This window comes from Pinus tabuliformis, chromosome 5_1 (genome assembly GCF_031772625.1).
Source record: "Pinus tabuliformis cultivar Carrire ecotype Pingquan chromosome 5_1, CPIR1, whole genome shotgun sequence".
NCBI classification, from domain to species: domain Eukaryota; kingdom Viridiplantae; phylum Streptophyta; class Pinopsida; order Pinales; family Pinaceae; genus Pinus; species Pinus tabuliformis.
Window position 1 is genome coordinate 743,402,508 of NC_142305.1, and position 11,768 is coordinate 743,414,275.

Genomic DNA, 11,768 nt, shown 5'->3' on the forward strand with positions numbered 1-11,768 from the left:
CTTTCCAATATTGGAACAAAATATACCAAAGTCATAAATAAGAAACAAAGGAAAAATGCCTACAGGCATATGCTTTTTTGTACAGTGGAAAATAAAAACTTGTCCTTTAGGATGTTGAAAAGGATTGTTTACCTTAGCCAACACATCAAGGAAATATGTGTTAAAAGCAATCCCCATTCCCTCCAAGTTATCTAGCACACCCAAAATGAGACATTGCAATACATATTTAGTAGGAAAGGTCAATTTGCTTTATGAACTAGTGTTATTAAAGCCAAATTCAAGTAGACAGAAGGTGGATACAAATTGTAGATACAAGGATTGATATGTTCACAATTATCTAAATCTTCAACGATAGTATGAAAATAACAGACCAAAGACTAGGCCGTCATATTTCTCTAAACAATAAACACACTAATTCCCTTACTCACATGCTACCGTCACTAACAAAATTGCCATTCATAAACCATGAAACATTAGAAATAGAATCAATAAGCGATATAAAGTTACTCTCACACTACTACTTTTCCAAATAGATGAGAGTAGAAGTTGGATCTTCAAATGGGAAAAACCATTGTTCTTTCTTTGTGTTGATGTGAGCGGGATTCAACGCAATGCAATTCCACCTCCACCAACACAGAATACCTTTAGTTTTTGTCCTCCCTTCCTCATACAGACTTAGCAAGCCTATAGGTGACAAACGACAGACACAATTGCTTTACATGTATAACGCCATGGGGGGGGGGTCTTATTATCAGCTACCTCCACACAAATTCTAGGCCTGAAAATTGTATCTAATTCCCACCACCTATTATCTGCTTCGCAACGTTCAATCATACTGCTCACTATAAATGGAGTGTCGTACAAACAATGCCCCCATTATAATTCTTGAGGACTAGATGCCATGTCCCATAATCTACAACTAGGTGAGATGGCAACAACCCACGCCATTTATCTCAAGGGTCACCCCATCTGAAATTCTTTTTATATAGATATTTAAATTATATTTATAACTTATATATAAATTAAAAAAAATATTACTATTTTAAATCTTTACTTTTTAAAATTATAAAATTATAAATATCTTAACTTTATCATTAGTAATATAAAATATATAAAATTTAAATTTATATATATAAATATCTTAATTTTATCTTTAATAATATATATATATATAAAATCCATTACTTTTATTGCTTAAACAAAGGCATCATTATAAACTTGTCCATTATGAACTTCATAGTCGGCCGAAGGAAATAATATGTTAGTAAGAGCATACTTCGTGGATTTTATTGACTAAGGCTTTAAATCTCCAAAGGAAGGGTGAGTAACATTAAGGAATTATATATATATATATATATATATTATTTTAATAATTAATAATTTATTTAAAGATGTAGAATATTTCAACAATTACCATGTGATAATGTCTGTCATATGTATTTTCAACTAATAAGACATGTTAATCTTAGGTATAGGGCGTGCCATACTTGATTGTACATACTTATTATAACTTTGACAAAAAAAATTGATGGTTGATGGTGTATTGGCTAAGGAAATGAGAAAAAACACTTAATTAGCCATAACTAAGTTTTCAATCACTGCATAGGTGAAATGGTGGTACTCTTTTATTTGGTCAAGTACTAATTTCCGTAATGCACATTATCATTTCTTTAATAAAACATACTAATTTATGTGGTGTGCGTTGTCATTTTCATCAATAAATTGTACCTCCAAATTTGGCAGTGACCATAATGGAGATTAAAGTGGTCGTCGACCTTTTGTGTCATAAATGGTGATGTTAGTAGAAATTGTTTGGTACCCATCCATCTTCATGATGCGACTCTCTTAGTATTCCTAACCGTTTCTTTTGTCGTGAATCATAAATTATGGGAAAGAAGGAAGGTTAGTTAAATATTTTACATGTATACGTAGCCCTTACAACTTGTGAGGCTGGATAATAATGATGGGTTAAAAGATCACCTATGCTCACGATCTACATAATATATTTATCATAGTTAACTTGATCATCTCTCTTCACTTCACGATTGTTTAGCCATGATGGATTATTGTAACATATTTATCACAATTAACTTGATTGTCTTACTTCACCTCATGGTGGTTTAGACATGATGGATTATTGCAACAACTATACATTTATTTCCATAAAAGACAAATGCGATTTTATGGTAACTGCCACTGATGTTTACTCAAAAATATTCCATTTTCCTCGCTTTTTGTGCTCTGTCATTGTTCTTGTCCTTTTGGATCCCTTTGAATGTTTCCAACAAGTAGGATTTGAAATATTTTCATTCTTTCGTGAACTTCAATTTTTGCTTTAAATCCCACTAAAATTGTGAAGGTTTTGTCAATATGGAAGTTTGTCGAGCAATGATATTTCTTACAATCAAGAAACTCAAATTTGGTAGGATATTTGTCTTTGAGTTGAATAAAAAATCTAGGAAAATTCTATGCATAGTGAACACCATTTGTATTCTACAAGCATTATTTAATAAACATGAATTTGAAGGGCAAGGAGTAATATTCAGTCTAAGAATTCCATAAACCATATGCTCAAGGTGACTGATTTAACTTTTAGGAAAATATTAAGAAGACTAGAAATCCATTACATAAGCAATCTAATAAAAAAACAAGTAAAAAGTTTTTCATAAGGAATATGGAAAACTACCAAAAAAGTGGACATGAATATACATCCGTTTAGTACCAGTATTCCTAGGCTTATAGGTCTAGTAGGAATAAGGTGTGATTTTAGTGGCTTCTTTGGTCCATAATTTTCTTCACAGTTCTGGGTCATTCCAAAGAAAGCATCTTCGGTCTAGGATTTTCAATACAAAAGAGATATGCTTCATATGATTAGCAATGGGAAGTTTGAAGCAAATCCAAACACAATTTTCTACATCTCATTGACACACTGCCCATACCAAGCCTATGAAGTTTGGGGACGAGCTTGGCAAGCCTAGAATCCATTTTAGCCTAGAGAGACTAATGCATTTAATGCCCTTCAACAGTCTCCTTTTTTACTACAAGATGGGTCAGAGAATAGTCCTTGCATAAAACTGCCTAACGTAGCGTACTAGTACTATAAATTAGAAAGCCAAAATTGAAGAACTTGGAAGCTCGAAGAACACCTCCATGAAGGAGTTGGAGCCTTCTAGAGAGTTTCTTAAAGCTAGGGAATGAGATAGGTAAGCCTAGAAGCCCTTACAACCCTGGACATACTTATATCTTTGATGACATTGAACAATCTCCATACTTCTTACTATAAGATGGGTCAAACAATATTTCATGATAGGAAACTTCCTGATTCACACCACATTATTAACATAAATCAAAAGGCCAAAAATGAAGAATTTTGGAGTATGTAGGACATTTCCATGAAAAAGCAATATCCTTTTGCAGAGCAATGGGTATGTTTCTAAAATACCCCTCATTGTTTAGTCCTTAAAAACATGATATGTTGTTTCCTCCAGCTCTCTAACCTGCTCCATTAATTTCACTTAATATCTTAATCCATAGATGAGAAAAGAAGATGATATTAAACATGTGCAAAATTGTTGGTGAAGTTAATCTTATTGAAAAGTCATAAAATTAATTTAGTGTGACCATTGTGGTTGCTCTATGAATATGACATGATTTTCTACATGTTGTTGTAGATCCTGCGTAGACTAACAAATGGGATAGAAGTATATTGACCAATTTGGGCAGTTTTTTTGCATCCGTTTTTATTGGTTTACAACAAGTGGTTTTTGTTGTTAGCAGTTTTCAAGCTCATGGTTGTTATGCCCATGATTTTGTAGATCGGGTCAAAGGAACTACAATTATATTGTAATCCATGGTTAATAGATCGAGGGTTTATGAATGCTACAATATGTATATAATAGATTGTAACAATGAAAGGAATATAATGAAAAGTCAATATGATTTCCCCGATTTGGGATCCAAAATAAAAATATCTATGATTGCCATTGTATCTTTTCTATTAGTTTTAAGAATTTGTTTGTAGGTATTATATATACAAGGTTAAACCTATTGAATTGGCAGACTCGCAGGCCAACTTAGCTATAACCATGAACAAAAGGTTGGGGGTGGAGTGGGGGTGTTTCATTTAATGGAAAAAATGATACTCATCCTATCCCGTAACCTTATGGATCAACAAGGGTCACATCACAACCACATTAATTAAAGAAATAATTATGTCAACTTCAATTCAGCATGCCAAAATTATCATTTTTTGGCCATCACCATGCTCAAGATTCCCATAAGGTGACCCTTGTAGGGCGGTATAAGTGCAATATTTACACCAACATTTAACTTGTCAACCCGGGTAAGTAAACTTAGAAGCGTAGCACAATATATGCCAGAATACGACCCCAGGGATCTGTTAAATAAAAACCAAGCTCTTGCAAGAAATTCAAAAGGAGCATCATTAAGGAAAAATAAACAAGACTCTTCAAAGCAAAGTAAACACACTCTGAGAATTTACTTCTAGCTCCTCTTCTGGGTTGAGTTGACTCCTACAATTAATCTTCTTCAATTGTCCAGGGAACAAAGGAATGTAGGCCCCATTCAAAAGAAAGTGATTCAAGAAATAAGGAATGTAAAACCTCTTAAAAATTAATGCTATGTTGCAAGCATTAAATTAAACTAGAAATCGCACGGCAACTTCATTCCAACTAATCTAAGGAAATAATCGAATGTTTTTAAAATGAATCAAGATAATAATGCACTGCTTCTCTTAAAGACAATTTAGTACTTTAGTTGTAAGAGAAATATACAATATGAACCAATAAACATTTCGTGTTGCTTACCCTGATCTTATTAAATACTTCCTTATAATATATGCAACATTTAATTATAATGAAGAATTATGTGAGCATTTTGCCAACAAGTTTCAGAATTTTTCCTTATGTTGATCCGGGCATCTGCTTGCAGAGGTGCAGGAATAAGTGTTTTTTCTGCAAAAGTGCAAGAATCCATCTCATATAATATTCGAAGGCAAATATGAATACATGTTAAGTTAAGTTAACCAGAATTCTTGCTCAACAATTATTTCACCATTGCGTTCTGGAAATAAACTTTGTTATGCAACAATGAGATTAGGGTAAATATTTGTAAGAATAAATAAGAGATGCAGTTAAAACATTCACCATTTACTTTAGTTCAACCTTTATGAAAATACATCCAAAAGCATTGATATTAAACTTAAATAACTAGAGTAGTGAAATAAAGCTTTTGGAATGAAATTGAAAATGAAATGACTGAAAGAAGAGCTATGAAATGAAATTGTGAAATTATCTAAGATCACACTCACACCAAGCAAACTAAAATGCAACAAAAGAAAGTTAAGAGGTTTGGGGCAACAGACTAGCTGGTGGGCCCAACCATCCAGCTCGTTTCCCTTGCAACGATTAAGTCACAATCTTTAGAACAGTATGGAGAAACAAAATTACTCAGAAGTGATTGCCAAATAAACTCATTTTAGAGTAGAAACCAAAATTCAGAATTTAATGCCAAAGAAATTCATTTCAGAAGTCTTGTTACAAATTCATAAAACAATGTTGCGCTGGTTCTAGTGGTCCCCTCGAGGGATCATCCCACTAGTGCGCAGCTCCTCCCTTCCTGCACAGCAAGATCGATTCCCTCCTCCTGCAAACAAATATGATTTACATAATACAATCTACCATATACAAAAACCCAGCCTTCACACCTACGTGACTCCTTCCTTTTATAATGTTCTTTCATGATAATTTTGGCTCTATTCCTTAGAAAACAACATGGGGATTGAATCCCAACTGATATTCATCAATAGAATATCAGTACAACCATTTACCCATTGAAGGAATGAAGATCTGGCATGAATTTCCCAAATCTGGCCGTTTTCTACAATTCTGGAAAAATCAGTTTTTTTAACAAAATGCCTCCAAAGAAGTCTGCGTATCTCCTTAACCATTACGAATTTCGGAAAACTGTTTGGAGGAAATATAGCTTGTTATATTTTCAATAATAACCTCTCTCATAATTTTCTGGTTCAGATCCATTGCCTTAGAAATTGTGCCTGAAAATGACTGTTTGAAATCTGAGATGCTAAGATTATGGAAAAACAATCTATTTTTAGAAAACTACCTCAAAGACCGTTATGTAACTTTTATACCATTACGAATTTTAGAAATCGATTTGAGGCTTTGTCAATTTGCTATACTAGGACCAAAACCCATGTTCTATAATTTCTCCATTCGCCTTCACCTGCATGGAAAATGAGGCAGAAGTTGGCATTTTGGAAATTGCTGCGAATTTGGGGCTGAGGCATTAATTATTGCCTAAACATAAATCCGTACGACCTGGGTGTATCTTAGCTTATGTGGAAGTGTTCAAACAATATTTTGAATAAAAAAATCTTTCATATTTCCCTAGAGATGTGTCAATGTATGAAAGCCCCAAATTAGTGCAGGCATGTTGGTGGAGGCATGTTGGTGTAGGCAGAGCTGGTGCAGGCACAACTGGTATAGGAACTGCTACTATAGGAATGTTAGCACCTACCACAAAAGAGCTTGACATTAATGACATTTTCACATTAAATTAACAAAACAAGAAGAGTTCATAGATCAACAACTGTCAGCTCTAAATGCCTCTAGATAATAACTTAATAATGCGCAAAACAAATAATAATGATTATAGACACTTAGTACAGGCATAAAATTATTCAGTTAAATCATGAAAATTTGGACAAAATGGAGGCTCAACACCCCTTGCTATTATTTCATTGTTTTCACATATTCATTTTTATCAACTATAACTATGTGGTACTTTCATTTATTGTCGGGTTTCATACTCACAGGTCACTTTTTCCCTCAACATGGAACCTAACCCTCTGATAGTGAATTGACAATCAAGGTAAAATTCCTCACCGACACAACAAAATTTTCTCCTCTAAAAAATGCATAACCCAATAGAAACTACCCCGATTTAACCATAAGGTCCTCATTCCTGATCACATGTATCATCACCTTCCTCTTGCACATGGTAAATGTCTGCCACGGTTGATAGTTTCTCCATCACCATGGATCACCCCATACAGTAGTAGAGCTTGCATTATCGACATCCATGTCCATCACTTTTCGCTTGTGAATCATTCACTCACATGACCTAAAAGACAACTACATTTCTTCTTCTCATCTAATTGCTTGTCACCCTTACTATGCACTCATCCAATCGGTCACCATGAATGCACCACCACATTTGCACTTGGCCTCTCACACCTCCACACTATAATAGACGATTTGCAAGATCATCCCCATTTCATTTTCTCCACACCGAGACCAACCAAATGGGAAATCACCATCTGCAATCATTCTCTTACACCATCACATAGGTCAATGCACATCTGGGGAACCTGTCTCTATATTTGTACATTCCAAACCACTTTTAAATTATTTTGGGAAGTGTACGAAGATTATTTTGGAATAAAAACCCTCACCCATATTTTACATCTAGTACCCAATGAAAGTCCCTAGTCATCCTTGGATGGATCACAACTCTCATACACCATCTGCGCAATATTGATTTCATTTCATGTCCCCATGTCACTTCTAACTAGAATATCATATTTCAGTTGACCCATTTTTCCTAGTCAGAATAATCATTTACACCTCCCCTAGCCATCCTCTTGACTCAAGGGTCTTACCTTGTTTCAACTTTGTTTTGGCTGCTGCCACTTACATACATGTTCGAACCTTGGGAAGTTTATAGTATCCATCTTATGTAATTAACCTAAATTATCATTCCCTTGTCACCATTATATGATTTTATACATCAAAAATCAAGTGGATTTCTTGGAACATCTCTTTTCTAGACTGTCAGGCTTTCTTTCCTAACGAAATCATCTTTCATTCTCCAGGATCAAAGCAACACCTTGGTCTTCACTCACACTTCAGGTTGACCTTGGGTGGAACAGTGGGAATCATCATTTACCATTGATTTCACTAACCTATTGATCTTCGACACCAGCACAATTTTCACATCAGAGGCATGTCGTACTTTGCGATAATTGCAATTCTCTCATCTATTCGAAGAGCCATACATTAGGATGGCACTTGCATTAGTAGTGTGATTTCTCTTAAGTATTACCTCATGTATAGGGGCATCCATAGCAAAAAAAATTCATAGATTCCCCAATAGGTAAAGTAGTAATCTACTTTAGCATGCAACAAATGAGCACTTCAACATCTTTTGACAAGATTTATCCTCTGCATTTTCAATCATGTTAGTTAGAGCCATGATCATGAGCATGGGAAATTCCCGCCTCATATATATATCTTTGTACATATTTTCTATCACCACTAGATTCTCTAGTATCTTTTGAATGATCCCCTCAACACTTTTCGAACAAGAATCTCCCTAGTAGAAGTCAACAAGACTCATCACCAGGCAAAGAAAACATGATGTATTTTGGCTATATGTTTTCTCCTAACCTCATACATTGGGGGGCAACCGTAATCACGAAAAAAATCATACACCCAATTGCAAATGTCAGGATTGATCAACATCAAAAGAAAACATGCACAAGTGTACTAGTGAGACTAGAAAACATCATGAACCAACAAAAAATCAAAGGTTCCTAAGCTTCATTTAAGGAATCAAACCGCTTAAAATAAATACAATATTTTTTGCAAATATCCTCACAATTGTTTCTTTGATAGCCATGCAAATCTACAATATGACAACTTGATAGCCCGTGGACCACTTCACATTGAATGATCCAACTTCTACTGAAAGGAAAAGTTTTGAAAGCTCAATATCAAAGCATTCTGCTCTTGAATTTGAATTAAGGAGCCCTCAAAGGACTCCCCTTGTCTCCTAGTAGGACACATCTCATTAATGAGCTATAGGGAGCCAAGATTTGGACTTGGGCCTATATATACCAATAGAATTGGAGCAAAAATTAAGAAGAATATTATGCAAAGTTATGCTGCCAAAATTTCCAAGTTAATGAGAATTGCTTTGCATTGAGAGGGAGTTCACCATTAAGATATTTTTTGTAACTTATTTAAGGAGAGAGTTTTTCTTGCATAAGATAGGGAAGAGGGACCTTCCTTTAGGATATTTCTAGAGCACTATTGCTCACCATAAACTAATACAAGATTTTGCTAATAAAGGATTTTGCTTCCCATATTCTTGACCTTATTTCATTCATTTTCTCCATAGTCTTGTTCTTTGTATCTCATGTTCTTTCATAGAAAGAGATACATTTCATGTCTATTTTTGTTTTCCATTTTAATCATTTAATTTTTGGATATTTTGCAGGTAGAAATAGGTCTGCAAAATAATATAAGGAATTGGTCCACCCTTATAGAAAATCTTAAACAACACCAACAAATATTTCTTCCCTTGGTTGAGAATAATGGTATCTACCACTTCTTCTGAATCCAATTATAGGTCATGATCCGGGCTTACCCTACCTTGCTCTCTGTTCCAAGCATCTCGTAGAGACCATAAACCAAATTCTTGACATTGATGCCACCATATAGAGCAAAGAACTAGTAACGCCTTCCATGACTTCTCCTCCACCATTGGTGTTGGTTGTCAAATTATTTGCAAATCGGCCTTCTTAGCAACTTCACTAGTTAGAGACAGTGGGTCTTATACAATCATCACTCATACCTATCCCGTTGTGGTGGAAGTAAGCAGTGCTAGTTTGAGAGCCGCCATGGCTTCACTCTTTGTCACTGCATTTTCAAACACCAATGACATCCTAGAGGAAAATAAGAATAAAAGGCCTATGAAAACATTAGGATTTTCACTACCAGTCCATATGGGATAGTGGTCACTACCATTATCAACATTTCCCCCTATCCTTTGTAAAAAATGATGGGCAGGAAAATCATGCAACTGGAAATCTTGTAAGCAGAAAGTTTTAAGGTTGTCATGTGAGATGAAAGCGTTGATGTATGCAAAACCTGTCAAAAGGAACACAATACCCTTTCCATAGTCAAGAGAAAACTACTCTCAAGGCTCACAACTTTCTTTATTGTAAAAACGTGTCCCATCCATTGTAGATTCTTATGATAAATTCTTGCGTATTTTTTTTGTTAATTATTCTCCAAGTATATTTGATAATTTGAAGTTATTATGAGTTTATCAAGGGTAACTTTATGAGATTATCAAGGGAAATACAAGTCTTTGAAATGGAGGGTGTATGTGTGGGGACTGACTTTTGAATTAAACATTGATATGTTTCTAAAAAGATATTTATTAGCGATTGTTTCCAAGTTTTGCACACTTGCTAAATAAGAAATTTGGCTTAAGGAAGGACAACTATTGTGAGGAGAAACTATTGGTAAAGATGCATTCTCTTGTCTCCATTGTTGGAGTAGTACTAAGTGGAAAGGATAACTACCAAGGATGGTTAAGAAAGGTTAGGCACACTCTCATCTTTAAGGACTTATGGAAAGGCAACTGTGAAGGAGAAGGTGGCAATGCACCCGCCAAGCCCACATAAGATATAGAACTAACCATTTGGGAGAACATGAACAATAAGGCCTATGCCTTAATTTATAATTTTTTAAATTAAGAGGTGAGTCATCATATTATTCCAATTACAAATGCTTATGACATGTTGAAGAATTAAAAAAAATTATATGGCTCACACTTAGAACTGAAAGTGGTTCAGTTGATGATTATGCTCATCAATCTTGAGTTGAAGGATGATGACCCCTTAGCCCTATCCTGTGAGATTAGAGCCATCATTCATGATGTAGAAGTGACTAGAATTAATATGGACATTCCTCTCAGAGCCTTTTTCATGGCCCTCTACCCTACATACTCTCACTATCTTGAATCCTTACAAGTTATTTCCCAACTCAAGGACATTCTTGTTGACACTCTTGCGGAGAATTTTATAGGATGAGAGAAAGATTTTGGGAAGAGGAGGACAACTTCTCAATCCCCTAAAGAAGCATTGTGCCTTGCAAAAAAATAGAAGAATTATTCATAAGTTTCTCCTAAATAAAGAAGTAGTAGAAGAGGATGTGGAAGGAAGAACCATAGAGGCAGGGGAGTAAAAATAATCAAGGAGAAAGATATAATCTCCACTACATTCAATATGATAGAGATGGACATGATGCATCCACATGTAGAATTCCTTGGGAAAGAATCAAGCAATAATGCAACAAAGACAAAGGTAAAATGAAAGATCTAACAAAAGGTAAAACATCTGAATCTACTCACTACATTGTTGCCCATTTCAATATTGGAGTAACAGAGGATTTGTTTCATACTTCATTTGCTTCTTGGAAAGATGCATGGCTACTTGATACATTTGAAACCTGACATATGACATTTCGGAAAGACCTCTTTGATGACCTCAATGACAATGTATATGGAGGAGTGTACTTTTCAGACAAGTTAAGTCTCAAGCGATATGGACTTGGCATCATCAAGCTTAAACTAATTGGAGTCTATGATTTTGTTCTGCATGATGTAATTTATCTTCTAGAACTGTGGAGAAACTTTTTGTCTCTGATTCACATTCACAATTAAGGATACTCCATTCATATGTTTGATGGAAAAGTAGAGATAAGAAAATCATGAGACAACACAATTGCCATGACTAGAATAAAGGAGGAAAGACTATTGAAGTTGCAAGGAACATATGCTTGTACATAGAACTCTGCATGCCTTAGAACAATGAAGGTACATTTCCATCAAATATTATATGGAATGCAAGATTTGGACATCTTAATTATGACAATCTT

The 11,768-nt window shown here is 34.7% G+C and overlaps 1 pseudogene; it reads left to right on the forward strand.

Annotated features, from left to right (window-relative positions):
• Positions 1 to 2,699: 2,699 nt before the first annotated feature.
• On the forward strand, positions 2,700 to 3,383 carry LOC149167086 (uncharacterized; annotated as a pseudogene).
• Positions 3,384 to 11,768: the final 8,385 nt, after the last annotated feature.